Genomic DNA, 17,042 nt, shown 5'->3' with positions numbered 1-17,042 from the left:
AAGCTTAAACTTTGATGTTTACGACTTTTCCCAGTTCGAACAGGAAGGTGGTCAAAATCTTCGTTGAAGTGAAAGTAATGCACTAGAACTCGAGAGTTTCTCGCTACGCGCATGGTTATAATTATCACACAATATAAACTATAAATGCACAACATATATATATATATATATCAACATAATGTAGTAGTAAATGAATCCATAATAGCCACATGTCACAACATAGAGACAATTTATCAAGGGCTTGCTCCCATGCATAATTTAATGAAAAGCCAAGTAAAATCATTTAAATGCTTCATCCCAACACATATGTATTTCCTAAAAACACTTTGATGCAAGTTCACTCACCGGTCTTGTTGATTCCTTTACTTGACTCTAGCCTCAACTAATGCTCCAAATGGACATGAGAGGTCTTGTTAGAACCTATACACAGACAATATCACTACCAGCCCAAATTGGCATTAATATAATTCCAAAAGCTTTTTCTTAAATCAAGTTCTACTAGTTATTCCTAACTAGTTTCAAATTGCCTTTTGATTAGTTATCTATTCTCTCTACTCTAGTATCACTAGAAATAAATAAACAAACCTCAACAATAAAATAGCTCACAACTCCACTTACTAGCCATTATCAACAACCTAAAATCAATCTTAATTCATTACTCACCTTGGTGGATTTGTTGTTGGATTCTCTTTCAAAATTCTTCCAAGCTATAGTGGACAATCTCCCTCTCTTTCTCCATCTGTCCAGCTAGTGAGAAAATATACCAAGGAAAGACGGTTAAGGGCTTTTGAGGTGTAGAACAGAAAGAGTATGAAAAACCTTATGAAAAGGTGTAGAAAAACACAAGGTTTAAGGTTACTATGGGAAGCTTCCATGGAAATTATCATTATTTTTATCTTCATTTATTTACCATCATAAACATCATTTATTCATTCCTTAGGCCTATTTAGACCTTAATAGCATAAAAAAAACCTACTCGCAGGAGCTCACTAAGAGAAATTATGAAATTACCTCTAGTCTGCATTATCGTGTCTACTTCTAGTTATGTGTCTATGGAGATCGACATTTCACAAATTCACTTTTGAATTACCCTTTTTAACTTAATAATTAACCTCAATTGGCATTTGTTAACTTTATTAGCCACCGTATCAAAATATGAGGTACTACATGGACTATAATGTATTTTTTTTACAACTATGTGGAATAAAGTTTAAGTCAATCTATTATTACTATTGTTCCAAATCATATCACAAAGAGTTATACGGATCAAAGCAATTACATAGAATGGTGAACGAATATAATGAATTAACAAGAGTTTCTAATAAGGCTTGTTTGGGACATAGCAGGGTTCTCTCGAAAGTCTCAGACGTCGGTAGCGATTAAGGAGCAGTTGTTACACCTCATCTCTTCGTTTAATCACTAATTTCCCTTCTACTAACTTATATGGAGTGTTAGGGTCACCTAATATCCCACTCGATACATCCAAATCCATAAATTGAATAAACATTTCCATTCTCTTTTCCTAATAAAGTTAATTATTACCTACAAATGAGAGGTGGCCTTTGGTTCACCAAGTATGATTGCTGTCACCTCTAGAGCTTCTACAATTGATCTATCAAATGCAATTAGACCTACAAAATTTAAGACCAAGCTCTAATACCAATTGTCAGTGCAGAAGTCTCAAAAGGGAATATACGAAGAGAGGGTGAATTGGTATATTAAAAATTTCTTCAAAAATCTAAGTATGAAAATCAAATCATTTTAATCTAAAAATATCTTTTAGTATCAAAAACAAGTTTCCAACAACAAATTGTTGAACATAAAAATAATATACTGAAGTATAATATTTTCAATAAAATAAATGTAACATGAAAAGTAAAGGGAAAATTATTTTCTTTAGCATAGAACAATGAATCAATATGAAAACTATTTTCCTAAAGCAAATATGAGCAATAAATAATGATGCAAAAAATTAAAAAGAGACACAAAGAGTTTGTAATGGTTCGGTTTTTTTCAATGCCTACATCCACTCTTTTGGTAACAAAGGAATTTCAATCCACTATTAAGGATTCTTACTTTTTAATGAGGCAAAGTAATAACCTTCACACAATCGATAAAAAGATTCTCTCTTTTTAACGAGATCAAGCGATAACCCTTAAAATAACTTTTTTACAAGCTTAAGGGATAACCTTTACACAATCAATAAAGGGATTTTTGCTTTTGAATCGGATCAAGTAATAACCCCTACAATGATGGTTTTTCAAAAGCTTAACCACAAATCCACAAATAGCTTTCCAAGCTTAACCTTGAACCTTTACAATGTGCAACCTAAACTCATCATAAACTGGAAAATGCTCTTCACTTTCAACACTTCCCCCCACTCCCTCAACTTCTAGGAATGGCTACTGGTAGGCCACCGTACCCTCTAATCCTTTCCCAGCATGCTGATTCATTCTCCCCCATGCCGCAGGGGACCACCGATAACCCCATAATAGCCAAAGATTTACAGCCGCCAGACAATGACGACTTGAAAAAAGGGGATTCTCAAAACCAACTCCTATTTTCCCCCCATGCACAAAAAAAGTCATTTTTTAGTGTGGCGATTGGAGATAAGCCACTAATAATCCCAGCAAATCGGGAACCATTTTGCTTTAGAGATCGACCTGCTGTCTTCTTTTTTTATGATGAAATAGTTGCCCTTGCACAACCCTTCAAATACTCTATGGTAGGTAAGTTCACGCAGATGCCAAAGATGCAGGATATTCGATATGCCTTCAAAGCCATTGGGCTTGTTGGTGCGTATGAGATACGGTGGCTTGCCTACAAGTACATTCTAATACAGCTCTCCAATGAGCATGATCTCAATTGGATCTAGTTGAAATAGGTTTCGTTTATCTCAAACTAAAAGATGCGAGTTTTCAAATGGACTCCAAACTTTCAACCAGAGAAGGAATTTGCTCTTGTGCCTGTGTGGATATTATTCCCAAACCTTTGAGTGCATCTTTATGAGAAGTCGACACTCCTTGTGATTGCCAAAATAGTGGGACGATCTTTGATGGTGGATGAAGCCATGGCAAATGAAACCTGTCCTAGCGTGGCGCAGGTATACGTAGAATATGACTGCTAAAACCCTCCGTTAGATCAGGTGTGGATCGTGTCTCATGACAGACAAACTGGAGAGGTAACAGGTGGCTTCATGCAAAAAGTTGAGTTTTTAAGATTGTCGGAGTATTGCACCCACTGCTGCCATGTAGGGTATAGCGAATCGACTTGCCTTGTGATGGGACACTGTCCAGAGAAGAAACTATAGTCTACGAGAATTAAAAAGCAGTGGAAAAGGAATGAGAATGGACATGAGGAGTGGAGAGAAAGAGATTTGATGCCTAAAAAAGAAAACAAGGTAGACTAAAATTGGGTCATACCACCAAAATAGAGCACAAAGTGGCAAGTGATAAGCAGACGGGTACGAGCCAAATAAAGGATCCTCAAGGTGTGGAAATTAGCCCAGATGACCATGGGGAGGCGCAAGTACAATATCTAACCGTTTTGAAGCAGTCGATTTGATGGACGAAGAAGATCATGTAAAACAAGGGTGAACAGAGAGGGTAAACAATTCCACTCGCACCCTAAAAAATGTTTCCAGCACATCAGCAGAGATTTAGCTAGAGCAAACAGTTTTAGGGTCTGCAATAGATGAGAAACGCGATCTTGGGAGTACAGATCCATTAGTTGTGAAGGACACAAGTGTTGCAGTTAATTTGCTAGCTTCTGGTGAGCTAGGAGATTCGAGAACAACCTATACACATGGCTAGGGGGTCAGGAGATTAATGGGCAGCAAGGTGGAAAGATTAAGGATAGGTTTGCTACATTGAAAGCGGTTGAAAATGACTCAGTTCCATTGCTTTCTGTACCTGTTTCTAACCATGCATGGATCGAAGATAGCAATGCGATAGGCTGTAGCACCTCTGTCAGTGTGGAAAATATAGGTGATCATGATTATATCTACTGAGCGGTTGAAAATGCATGTAATGTTACAGCTAGAAATACAAAAAGAAAACAAGGAATCGGCAGTCTGAATAGTTGAAAAGTCATAGTGATGAGCCTCTCATGCCGACAACAAGTACACCATCGACAGTGCCTAAGGCCATAACCTCCCATGCTGCAGGTCCAAGCGAGGATATGGTTAAAGGAAGTGATGAGAATATCCCAACAATGCATGGGCAAGAAACATGCGATTTTAATCCCTCCCATGCAACCTATGGAAGTAGTGAGGGCTATTCGGATTGGCTACCACAAAATGAGGATCTCGAGCATTAGACACATAAAGGCCTAAATAAGGCAGAGCGAGTTCAAGTAGGTGATAGTAGCAAGGATTTTTATCATGAGAACCCAACTCTGGGTTTAGATAGCCAATCTTTTGAGTACCACCCCAAGACAGCTAGAAGAACAAAATCATATAGTGAAATGTCCTATAACCTAACAGATGATGTTTCCTCAAAAAAAGATGATAACGCTTTAATAGACGGATGTGAAGAATTTGTCTCCAAGCACTTTAGTAAAAAAACATACCCATGATCAGTACATTGATTTGGAATGTTAGGGGAGGTGCTGTTAAGCTCATCTAAAGATGAATAAAAAAGTTAAAGTTGATGCATCAAATTAAAATCCTAGCTATTTTAAAACCAATGGTCCAAGGTTCTAAACTTGAGTTTTTTAAAAGAAAGCTTGGCTTTTAGGGTGCTATTTGTCATGACTCGGTACTCCCCTCGAGCCCGTGACAACCACCGCTGTGTCCTGATTGACACTCATTACTCGGAATGTCAACCAGAACCTCGCAAAGCTTTAATACCAGTTTCTCATTTGCCCTATGAGTAACCATTACCAAATATCATGTTCTAAAATATTTCAAGATATTTCCAACTTAAATCAATAGAAAAATGATTTCTGTCTCACAGGGGCATTTTGGTCATTTGTCCTCAAAAATTTTGAACCCAGCTAAAAATGTAGTAGGTGAGTACAAAACACATAATTCATAATAAAAAATAAGTTTAGATATTTAAAACATTCATTTAATGTGAAATTATGACTATTAGAATATAATAAAAATATTTAATAAAATATTTTATTTTCTTATAAAACAATATTTATAGAGTTACCGGTAGATAATTTTTGTAGCATAAAAGCTAAATAAATTTATATATACTGTAATACAGATAACCAAAGTATAAAATTTAATTTACAGTGACACGTGGGCCCACGAAAAACCAAAAATAAGAAAGACTATGAACCTACAGTTTTTGAGGATGCAATTCCAATGGTAGTCCTCGATGAAATCAACTATCTATAGACTATCTTGAGCCTGAATAGGATGGAAAGGAGGGTGGTGAGATTATATAATCCGAGTGAGTAAACAAATACCATTTAAAATATCTAAAGTTGAGTAAATAGAGACAAATAAAATAAATCATCATATTGTAATTTATCATTTTTCAACTCATTTCAACCAAATAAAATCAATTCATGTAAATCGAGTAATCGGCATGGCTTATGAATTTCTTAAAACTTTGGCTCGTACCAAAATCATTCTCATACCCAGTTATCTGGGATGCCTTGATCGAGGGCTATCCCAACCAAGTCCACCAAGGTTGTTAAAAAGTTATGTACGCATAAATCATGTTTTTATTTTGAAAACATTGTCGTTCCTTAACATTGGTTGAGTTCACCCTCACGTGGTGGTTTGGCGTGAAGTGAACTCTAAAGTTGTAACTCGGAAATTACCCTACACGCCTCTCCAACTGAGGTAAAATATAACAGGGTTCTGTGCCCCTCTAATGGGCTAGTCCACAGAAAACTCGCCCACTGCAGCAAGCTAAACCCACCATACAATAAAATTTGCAATAGCATGACATGGCAATTATCTTATTTTACAGTCTTCTAAGGCAAATCAACAATTCATACATTTTCAGCACATTTGCCAATTCAACCATTCATGCGAATATTATCATAAGCCAATCAATTAGAACATAAATTCATAATACATCAAATGGTCTCCAATTACTCTATTTTCAAAGCCATCATTCAATTTCAAAATGATTTATAAAATCATTTCGTTTAAACACCTTTTGTTTATAAAACATAAAGATTTAACATTTAAACTCATTTTCCATAAAATCACAAAATCGGATAAAAACCACTTTAGATAATTAAGACAATAGTAAGGTTACTCACTATTTCGGGAGTCGAACTCCAAGTACTCCGATTCTTGATCCTCGGGTACTATCTCTTTACTTTTGCCAGAATGCTCACCACCTAGACATAATGCACAATAAGCCATTTACTACATTGTGCTAAATTGTTATCAAACCAATTCAGGCTTTATACTAATGTATGAAATGGGATGCAAATTGTTCGGATTGTTGTCTACACACAGTGTTCTACACAAATTCAATTGTGTACCTAAATAATACGGTATTGGCCTTATTCGATCTATCACTCGATTAATTGGGCAATATGTCCAATTCAACACTAATTAACTCCATTTTCTTCCAATTCTCCAAATCATCAAACACAAGTCCAATAGCATAAAAATTAGCAAAATCATCTTCACATTTCTCTTGGGAATTTCTACCATGGTGGGTGCATCAATACTATAATTTTTCCTACTTGATTTTCCCACGGAAATTCATCATTTCCTAAGCAATTCACTTGAAATAAAATCAAACCCACCATCCACACTCAACATGGAAATTTGGCCTATGATGGGTAATGGGAGAAAATGAATTTTTCTTGTTGGCTTTTCATGCTACACATCACTAACTAACTAAAAACACAAAATACATTAAAATCTAACTAGATCATCATCAAATATTCTCTCCTAGGTGTTCGGCCAGCAAGGGATTCATCATGAAAACTTGATTCTCAACCTTTTTTCTTGAAAAAGGATGCATGGGAAAGGTAGATCACAAGCTAAAATCAAAAAATCTTACCTTTTGTCACTTGTTTCCTTGAATTATCACACTTTTCCCTTGAATTTTTCCACCTAGGGTTTTTGTTCTTCTTTTCTTCCTTTGTTCTTCCTTTGGTTTTCCTTTGGCTAGCCATATGAAGAGAAATGGGCTGATTTTGTGTTAATTTTTAAGCTAAATAATTAATGGATGAGAATTTGACACATGTCACCATTCCATTGGTCCATGTGTCATACTTAGCCATTAAGCAATCTCTCTCCACCACTTAAATTTCCTCAATTATCCATGACAATATTGGGTAAAATTCATGTGTTGGACAAGTGTTGGGTGGTGTAAAATTACAATTTTACCCCTAGGGTGGCAAAATGACTATTTTACCCTTTATGCTCGAAAAATGTAGAAATTAAAATTTTTCACTTCTCAAACTCAAATTATACTCCAAATGATCAATTTTAGTCAAAAATTTCATCCAACACTCACGTCTTAACCTTAAGTGGCAAAATAACCATTTTGCCCCTAGGTCATGAAATTCCAATTTGACTCCAAATCGATCTTCGAACTCTGAATCACTATTTTAAGTCATTCTAGAAATTTAAAATTTTCAATTTCATCTTAAAATCTCTATTTGGACTAGTTCGCTTAATTCAACTTAATTGTACCATTTGGTATATTGCCGTCCTTTAACGATTTTTCGGGATTTTCCAAGTGTACAAGCATATTGTCGATCACATGAATGACATGGCAAGTATTTTATAAGGTCAGGCTTGACACTATTGGTCCCAAGTAAATGTTCTAGAAGGGGGGTGAATAGCACTTTTTGGCTCTTCGCAAGATGAGGAACTAATTTGAAAAGCAATGAAAGTAAAAACAAAGTAGACAATGAGCAGGAATTTAAAGTGGTTCGGTCCAAGACCTACATCCACTACCTTGATTACTCAACTAAGGATTTTCCAAACTTATCCACTATGAATGGTGAAATTCACAAGCTTTCACCAAGCTTTACAATGACTTTTACCAGGTTTAGCCAAAACCTTTCACAATAGTTTTTTATCGGGATCAACTAAAATCCAAAGTGGTTTTTTAAAGGCTTAACCACAACCTTTCACAATGGTTTTTCATGGGCTCAACCAAAACCCAAAATGGTTTTTGAAAGGCTCAACCACAACCTACAACAATGGTTTTTCACGGTATCAACCAAAACCCAATAATTAACTTTTCAAGGCTAAGTTAGAACCTACTACAACAACCAAGCTAACCAAAGCTTGATCAACCCCTTAGAGTGTCTCTCACACTCTAAGTAAATAGAAAATAGAGAAAAGATGAAGTACAATTGATCACCTAGCTGATCTAAGATGTAAAAACTTAAGCTCAAATAGTTTTTTAAAGGATGGGAGTGAAATACAAGTGTAAAGAGAAGGGTTTTGGTCTTCTAAGCTCAAAATCACTATGGATGGCTTTTCTATCTTGTTTTTTACTGTTAGAGAGGCTTTAAATACTTTCAAAATAAATTCTAGCCATTGAAGACAAAAATTAGCAGTTTGTAGCCGTTATTTTGTCTTCTAGTGCTCAATTCAAATTTTCTGACAGAATGATCTTAGTTGACTAACTGCATTCTTAGTCGACTAAGTTGTCTTTGTCTTTTAATCCCAGTTTTTGGCAATGAGCACTTAGTCGACTAACTTCCTTCTTAGTCGATTAAGTTGTTTCTGTTTTAAAGTCAAAATTTTTGGCAGTATGCTCTTAGTCGACTAACTTATTTCTTAGTCGATTAAATTGGTTCTGTCTTGAAGTCTAGATTTCTAGTAGTAGACTTTTAGTCAACTAACCCATTTCTTAGTCGACTAAGTCTTTTCTGTTTCTCAATACTCTTGTGCCCGCCAACTTCTTATTTGAATTTTAGCCGACTAACCCTTTATTATTCAATTAAGGAGCTTTTGTTTTGTTGATTAATTATGGCATCTTATACATATACTTTTTGGATATGTCCCATGGAATAATTTATTTATCATTGGCATACAATTCTTTTCCTGCATACTCAAGTAGAAATATTAAACACAAATGAATGGGAATAGTTTGCTATCATAAAAATGTATACACTCAACATTCTCTATTTCTTATTTTTGATGATGACAAAACACTCCTAGATTAATAGTGCAATGTCTACATTCAATATAAATGCTTCAAATCTTTATGCATAATGAGTTGCTCCCCCTTAGTCAATGCATCTAGTTTTCTCTAGATAATATTCAACAAAACCAAAATTGAGCATCACACACATAACTTAAACATGAAAACCTATTTAAGTCTATTTAACTTAGTGTTCCTTCTTTTCTTTTTCTTTATCATCATTAAACAAGATATTCAAAACTCCCCGTTAATAAGTGCATCAAGATTTTCCTTTAATCTTTAAATAAAACTTTCATGAATGAGAATCATAAGCACTCATACACCTAAGTCATACAAGCTTATAGATATAGTTCAAAAACTTCAAGAGTTAAGCTTGTGTCTATATAAGAACAAATGTATGGAAGTTAAATCATTTCAAAAAATTGTCAAGGATTACTCAAATAATGTTCAAGCAAATTTGATCATTTTGTCATAATCAAAACTATAATAATTTTAAAGCTAACAGGTGCGGCTAGTAACTTCTCACAGATGATTTGGCTTTTTGGGACACATGATGTTTCCTGCACAATAAGGTTTGATCATCCTCAATGTTTTCATGCTCAGTTTTCTTTGTCGTGGCTTTTTTTTTCTTGTCAAACTTTTTTTATCTATGCTGTACTAGACTAGAAAGGCAAGACTTATGGGCTTTTTTGAGAAATATAGTTCCTGGAATACATGAATCGTGGCTAGCAGGAGGGGCCTTCAACATTATTATTAACAAGGTAGAAAGATTTTTGGGGGCAAAATCGCATATTGGCTCGATGGAGGATTTGGCACTGACTCTTTTTGACTGTGGTTTGTTAGATGCAGGATTTGAAGGGAATAGATTCACTTGGACTAATTCTGGCATGTTTCAGAGGCTTGACAGAGTAGTTTGCAACATGCAATGGGGTATGCACTTCACTAGTATAAGAGTCCAACACTTTTACCGAGATGGCTCCGATCACTGCCCATTATTAATTTTCAGCATAGAGTCTTCGGTTAAAAGGTCCTCCTCTTTTCGTTTTCTCCATGCTTGGTTAAAGCATCATGATTTTATGAGCTTTGTTGACAGGAATTGGAATGAGCCAATACACGGTACCGAGTTGATGATCTTTTGGCTTAAGCAGGAACGTTTAAAAAAGGCTTTGAAAGTCTGGAACAAAGCTATTTTTGGTGATATCTTTAGCAATGTCAAGGCAGTAGAACAACATGCTATGGAGTGAAGAATTATTCCAATAGAAGTAGTCTCCTTCAAACTAATAGCAACATAATTTGTCATATGCAAAGCTCAACCATTTGCTCAATATAGAAGAATCATATTGGTAACAAAAATTTGGTGTTCGTTGGTTAGTAAAGGGAGAACGCAACACAAAGTTCTTTCATATATGGATACAGAAAAAAAGGGTGAAAAACTTCATTTTCAATACCAAACCCAGTGATGGTACTATACTATAGGATCAAGAGCAGATCGAGTTGTCCATTGCAGAGTATTTGCCAACTTGCTGAAGGCTGAAGCTACGGATTTTACCAAGTTCAATGCTAATTTAATTCCTCAATTGATATCTGATAATGGTAACCAAGCATTATGTGCAGAACCTACGATGGCAGAAGTGAGGGAAGCAGTTTTCGCTGTTCATAAGGATAGCGTGCCAGGCTTGATGGCTTTTCCTCATTATTCTATCAACAGTGCTGGCATATAATAGCAAAGGATCTATGGACAGTCGTGTGTGACTTCTTGACAAGAACTACAATTCTAAAGGGGGTAACTTCCACAACTTTAGTTCTTTTAGTAAAAGAACGGCATACATATTCTTAGAGTGATTTTCACCCCATTAGTCTTTATACTAGTTTGAACAAAATAATTACTAAATTATTGGCCAACAGGTTAGCTAAAGTATTACCCTCATTAATCTTGGATAACCAAAGTGGCTTTATGAGTGGTAGATTAATCAGTGATAAAATTCTCTTAGCCTAACAATTAGCCAGCAAACTTGATTATAAAGGTAGAGGTGGCAACGTGATTTTGAAGCTAGATATGATGAAGCATATGATAGATTAAATTGGAAATTTTTGTATTTAATCTTAAAGAAATTTGGTTTCTACTCTCAGTGGATTGACATGATTAAAAGGTGCATTTCCAACAGCTGGTTTTCACTTTTAATTAATGGTCATTTGGTTGGCTACTTCAAATCAGAGAGAGGACTATGATAAGGTGATTCTATTTGGCCTTTATTATTTATACTGGCTATAGAATTCTTATCTAGAGGATCTAATTCTCTATTGGCCCAATATGTTTCTTTGCGTTATTATTCGGGATGTTCTTTGAATATTAGCCACCTAGCTTTCACAAATGATATTATGATTTTTACTAATGGAAGGAAATTCGCTTTAGAGAAAGTTCTTAGCTTTTTAAAGGAATATGAGCAGGTTTCTAGACAAAAAATAAACCATCAGAAAAGTTGCTTCATAATTGCTTCTGCAATGGCCATTTCCAGAAAACAAATTATTTCTCGAACCACAGGCTTCCATCATAAGACTTTTCCAGTTACATATCTAGGAGCCCCTATTTACAAAGGACCCAAGAAAGTAATGCTTTTTGACTCTCTCATCTCTAAAATCTAGGAGCGGATCACTAGTTGGGAAAATAAAGTTCTTTCGCTTGGCAACCACATCAGATTGATACAAAGTGTTCTCACTTCTATGCCCATATATCTATTACAAGTCCTTAAGCCCCTGGTGAGCACCACTCAAAAAGTAGACAGACTTTTTAATAGTTTCTTATGGGGAGATTTCTTGAACAACAAACACATACATTAGGCATCATGGAATAAAACTACTTTCCCATAATTGGAAAGTGGACTAGACATCCGCAGTTTGCAAGAGACTTTCAAGGCTTTTACTGGAAAACGCTGACAGTTTCAAACATGTAGCAGCTTATGGATACAATACATGAACGCCATGTATTGCACTGGGAAAATTCCTTAGACAATCTCTCCTAAACTTCATGATTCTGCAACCTAGAAACGGATGTTAGTTAGTAGAGACATATTTGGACAGCAAATACGGTGGAGGATTGGTAAGGGCAACCTTCTATTATGGCATGATGTATGGCTAGGAGATGAACCGTTGGTACACTCTTTTCCTTCATATTTGCTTTCCATGACAAAAGTTAATTACTTTTTCAATACTAATATGTGGGATGTGGATAAATTGAAAGTTGTATTACCTGATTCGGTTATTGATAAGATTTTAAATACTCCTATCAATAGCAATAAGGCGAACATGGCTTATTGGGCCTGTGTTGTCAAACCCTATTCTATAAAATAATTACAACGTCATTTACATGCTCAATAGAATGTTTGCATATTTAGGATGTTCGAGGAATCGTTAAAAGACGATATTGCCCCTAATGGTACCATTAAGTGGATTAAGCCTCGAACGAGTTCAAATAGAAATTTTAAGGTGGAATTAAGACTTTCATAGTTCAGGGATGACTCCAAATGGTAATTCGGTGTTCGAGGATCAATTTGGAGTCAAACCGAAATTTTCACTATCTAGGGGAAAATGGTCATTTGCCACTTGGGGACAAAATGGAAATTTTTAGAAAAGATTATTTTTGGCCCCATTTGACTTATTGGAGTATGATTTGAAGTTTAGAAGTGAAAAATTTTAATTTCGGTATAATTTGGAGTATAGGGGCGAAATGGTAATTTTGCCACCTCGGGGGGCAAATCAATAAATTTTCACCCCTGACACTTGTCAAGACCAAGGAATTTTATTCATCATTGAAATGGATAAACATGACAAATGTGTGGTGGAGAATTAAAGAATTAAAAGTCAAATATTTAAAATTTGAACCAATAAGGAAATGCCATGTGTCATGTTTTTATTATTTTATTATTTCTTTATAAAAAGGTAAAAAATCAGCTCATTTCTCCCATAGTGATCAGCCAAACCAAAAGAGAAGAGAAACCAAGGAAGAACAAACCCTAGGTGGGAAAAATCAAAGAAAAAGGGTTGGAATTCAAGGATTTGATCAAGCAAAGGTAAAATTTCTTTGATTTTGCTAGTGATTTACCTTACCCATGCATTTTTCCTTAATTTCCATGGTTAAATTACATGTTTTCATGATGATATCATGGCTGCTCAAAATGGGTATGGAGAGAGAATGATCTTGGATTGGTTTGATTTTTAGGTATGTTAGTGTTTTTAGGTGATTAATGATGTGTAGCATGAAAACAAGTGAAGAAAACCACCAAAGGTTTGGTGCCCATCAATAGCCGAATTCTCTAAGTGAATAATGAGGAAGAATGGGATGGTATTCTAGGTGATTTGATTAAGAATAGTTTTTGGTGTAGGAATTAATGAATTATGGAGAGAAAATTAAGTAGGAAAAATCACGGAGTTAGTGTACCATTGTTGGCCGAAAGTTCCAAAAAGAAAAGCGAAGATAAATTTTGCCTAATTGTGTGTTAATTAGTTGTGCTTGGTGAATTGAGGGATTGGAAAAGAAATGGAGCAAGTTGGAGTGAAATTGGAGGCATTGGCCAATTTATCGGATGAAAAATCGACTTAGGCCAATACCGGGTCTAGATGGCTACTCGTGCATTTTTCATTTCATATCATGCATATATATCAAGCCTAAAATACCTTATGACTGTTAGACACAATTTAATTAGAATATGTGTCATGGATTATGGCTAGGTGGTGAGCCATTGGATACGAGTAAAGGACTATACTCGCGGACTGAAAATAGGAGTATTTCTATTCATAATATTGTGAGTAAACTTATTATCATCTTAATTATCTAGAGTAGTTTTATACAATTGTGTGATTTTATAGAAAATGGATTTAAATGGTAAATTGCTACGTTTTAGGAGAAATTGTGATTTTATAAAATGATTTTAAAAATTTTTTCGAAAATTGAATACTGGTTTTGAAAATAGAGTAATTGGAGACTACTTGCTTGTGTTATAAACTGTGTTTTAAATTATATGGCTTATAGCAATATGTGAGCATGAATGGTAAAGTCGGTATTTGTATCAAAATTATATATACTATGTATTCAGCCTTGAGAGGCTAGATTGTGATAAATTGCCATGTCATGCAGATAAGGATTTTATAAATCAGGTGGTAGATAAAATAATCCATAGTAACTGCAGTGGTGGGGGTTCCGTCGACCAGCCTATTAGAGGGGCACTATAAACTCCTTTATATTCTCACCTCGGTCGTAGAGGAGCGTAGGGTATCTCCTGAGGTTGGCTTTTTGAGTGCACTTCATGTGGAGCACCGCGTGAAAGTGAGACTCAGCCAACGCCAAGGAACAGCTATGTGTCAAATGCAAAAATATGTTTATGGGTATGAGACATTTAACAGCCTTGGCGGTCTCAGTGGGATACCTTGACGAAGGTACCCGTGAGAATGATTTTGGCAGGAGCCAAGTTTTGTGAGATATATAAGCCATGTTGATTAATTGAGTAAACTGAATATTCATGTTATGAAACATATATTGGAAAAGAGTATTTTAATTCGTCTCCATTTACTCGTCTTTAGATAGTTTAGATGGTGTATGTTTACTCATTGGGATTATGTAATCATAATTTCACCCCTCTTCCTATCCATTTTTCAGTCTCAGGATAGTTTGTTGACAGTTGATTAAGACGAGAATTATTCTCGGAGTTGCATCCTAGAAAGTAAGGGTTTGTAGTCCTACACCTTCTTGGTCAATTGGGGGCCCACGTGTCACTATAAAAGTAATTTTATACTTCAGTTATCTGATTTAAAGTATGTATGAACATATTTATCGTTTACACCATGTTTTTGGCGAGTTTCGATATTTTTGAATAAAAATGATGAAAATGCCCCTATGAGCCAAAAAAAATATTTTATTGTTTTGATTTGGAAACGACTTATGATTTTCTTGAAATGTGAGATTTAATAACTGTCGCTCACCGGGAAGATACAGAAGCTGATGCTAAGCCTTCCGAGGTGTCAATCGGTATTCGGGGTAATTAGTGCTTATCGAGACGTCGCGGTGGTTGTCACGGGCCCAATGGGAGTTTCGGATCGTGACAATTTGAGTGGTATCAGAGCATGGTTTAAAGATCAAAGATTTTGATTTTAAAGCTTTGGATTTTAAAGTTTTTGATTTTAAAGTTATATTAAGAAATCAACACTGACACTGCGTGGCCTCGAGTTAAGTTAAGTCAGGTTAGATTGAATAGGATGAGATGAATTTGAAAATATCTATTTTACTTATTATATGTGATAAGCACAAGAGGATATAAATGGTTATGGAAATTGTGACGTAAGCTTGAAGGGAAACCAAACGGTTGAGAATGATTAGTGTAGTAACCTTAAATATAGATGAATAACATTGATCAAGTAAACTCTAATAGCCACCGTGCTACAGGGCTAAGAACACTTCATGTCTAGGACGCATGAATAAAATGAGACAGATGTGAAGTTGAATTCACGAGTTGACCTAAGGTCATTGAACTTGATTCTAAGTTTTGGTAATTGGAGTTTTAAGGTTTAGGAAGGTATCGATATGAATGAGTTAAAGCTGAAATGGTTAAAAGCGTTCCCTTCGGGGGAAGTAAAAGGTCTGGGGTTCGATACTTGGTGTATGCGGTCCTGCAGGATCGGGAAGCCAGAGGGATCGATACAGATATAACAATACCTTGGAGTGGGCCTCAGATGGGGAGGCCACATGGGTGGGCCCCGAAGAGAATGCCACATAAATGGCTAAGTTACGGGTTACGTGATCACATGTTGTGAGACATAAGTTTAAGATAGATATCCCTAAGGAAATACTCAAGAGAAGTTCTGTCGTGGATCTTGTAAAAGCAAGCACTAAGTTGTGTGATTATAAAAAGGAAGCTATAAGCTGAGAGTGATATTAGTATTAATATTGAAAAGTACTTGAGGAGAATCTAGTTTTAAGTCTTGCAATTTCAAGTACAATTTGTAAATTGGTTAAGGAAGAATGATGTTATATTCGTATGAAAGAGTGGAACTTTATTAAGGAAGCGTATGGAAAAGTATAAGAGAATATATTAGTTTGACTTACTATAAGAGGGCAAAAGTTGGATGGCCATGAGTGGCTTGTAAGTAACCCAGGAAAGTATAGTAAATGTGTAAGGGAGCTATGATCAATAGATAAGGGTAGAACTTTAATGATGAGACAATGTTCGCTGCGTTAGACCTTGAACTATAAAATATGGATATGTATCCACCTTATGAATACTCTAATGTGATAAATTCGAAAGACTTTTCGCAATGAGAAAACATTAAAGCTTGAGGAGCAAATGGCTATACAGTCAAGTTAGACTCATGACTGACATGTCACATAAGTATGAGGATGGGATACAAAGCAATATAGAGGCATGAAAGATGATTGAGGACAAAGGGATGACTCTGAGGAATTGTGATATTGCATCGCATTCAATGATCAAATCAAGGTAGATCTTGGAAACATAAATAGGATTATAAAGCATATGCACATATGTGGGGTTGATGTTGTGATCAACTAAAATGAAGAATGATTTTTAGTGAATTAAGATTCAAACTTAATATATGATGAGTGATGTAGGTAGTACAATGATAAGAAATTTTATTAGAAATTGAACTACGTGAACATAAGAGACTCTGGAAAATAGTCAAGGAGATAATATCAAGGAAATATGATCTATAGCATGGTCAAGCTGTACGAGATGGATTAATATGATTAAGAAGATTGATATTTTATACTTGTGAGATAAACAGGAAGTATGTGAAAATAATGGAAGAAAATGCCCCACATTTTCTTTGAGTTTGATAAGTGAAATTTTGAGGACAATTTTATTTTAAGGGGGGTAATGTTGTCAAACCCTATTCTATAAAATAATTACGACGTCATTTACATGCTCAATAGAATGTTTGCATATT

This window comes from Theobroma cacao, chromosome 6 (assembly GCF_053813885.1).
Source record: "Theobroma cacao isolate CCN51 chromosome 6, ASM5381388v1, whole genome shotgun sequence".
Taxonomy (NCBI): Eukaryota; Viridiplantae; Streptophyta; class Magnoliopsida; order Malvales; family Malvaceae; genus Theobroma; species Theobroma cacao.
This window is presented reverse-complemented; position numbering follows the sequence as displayed.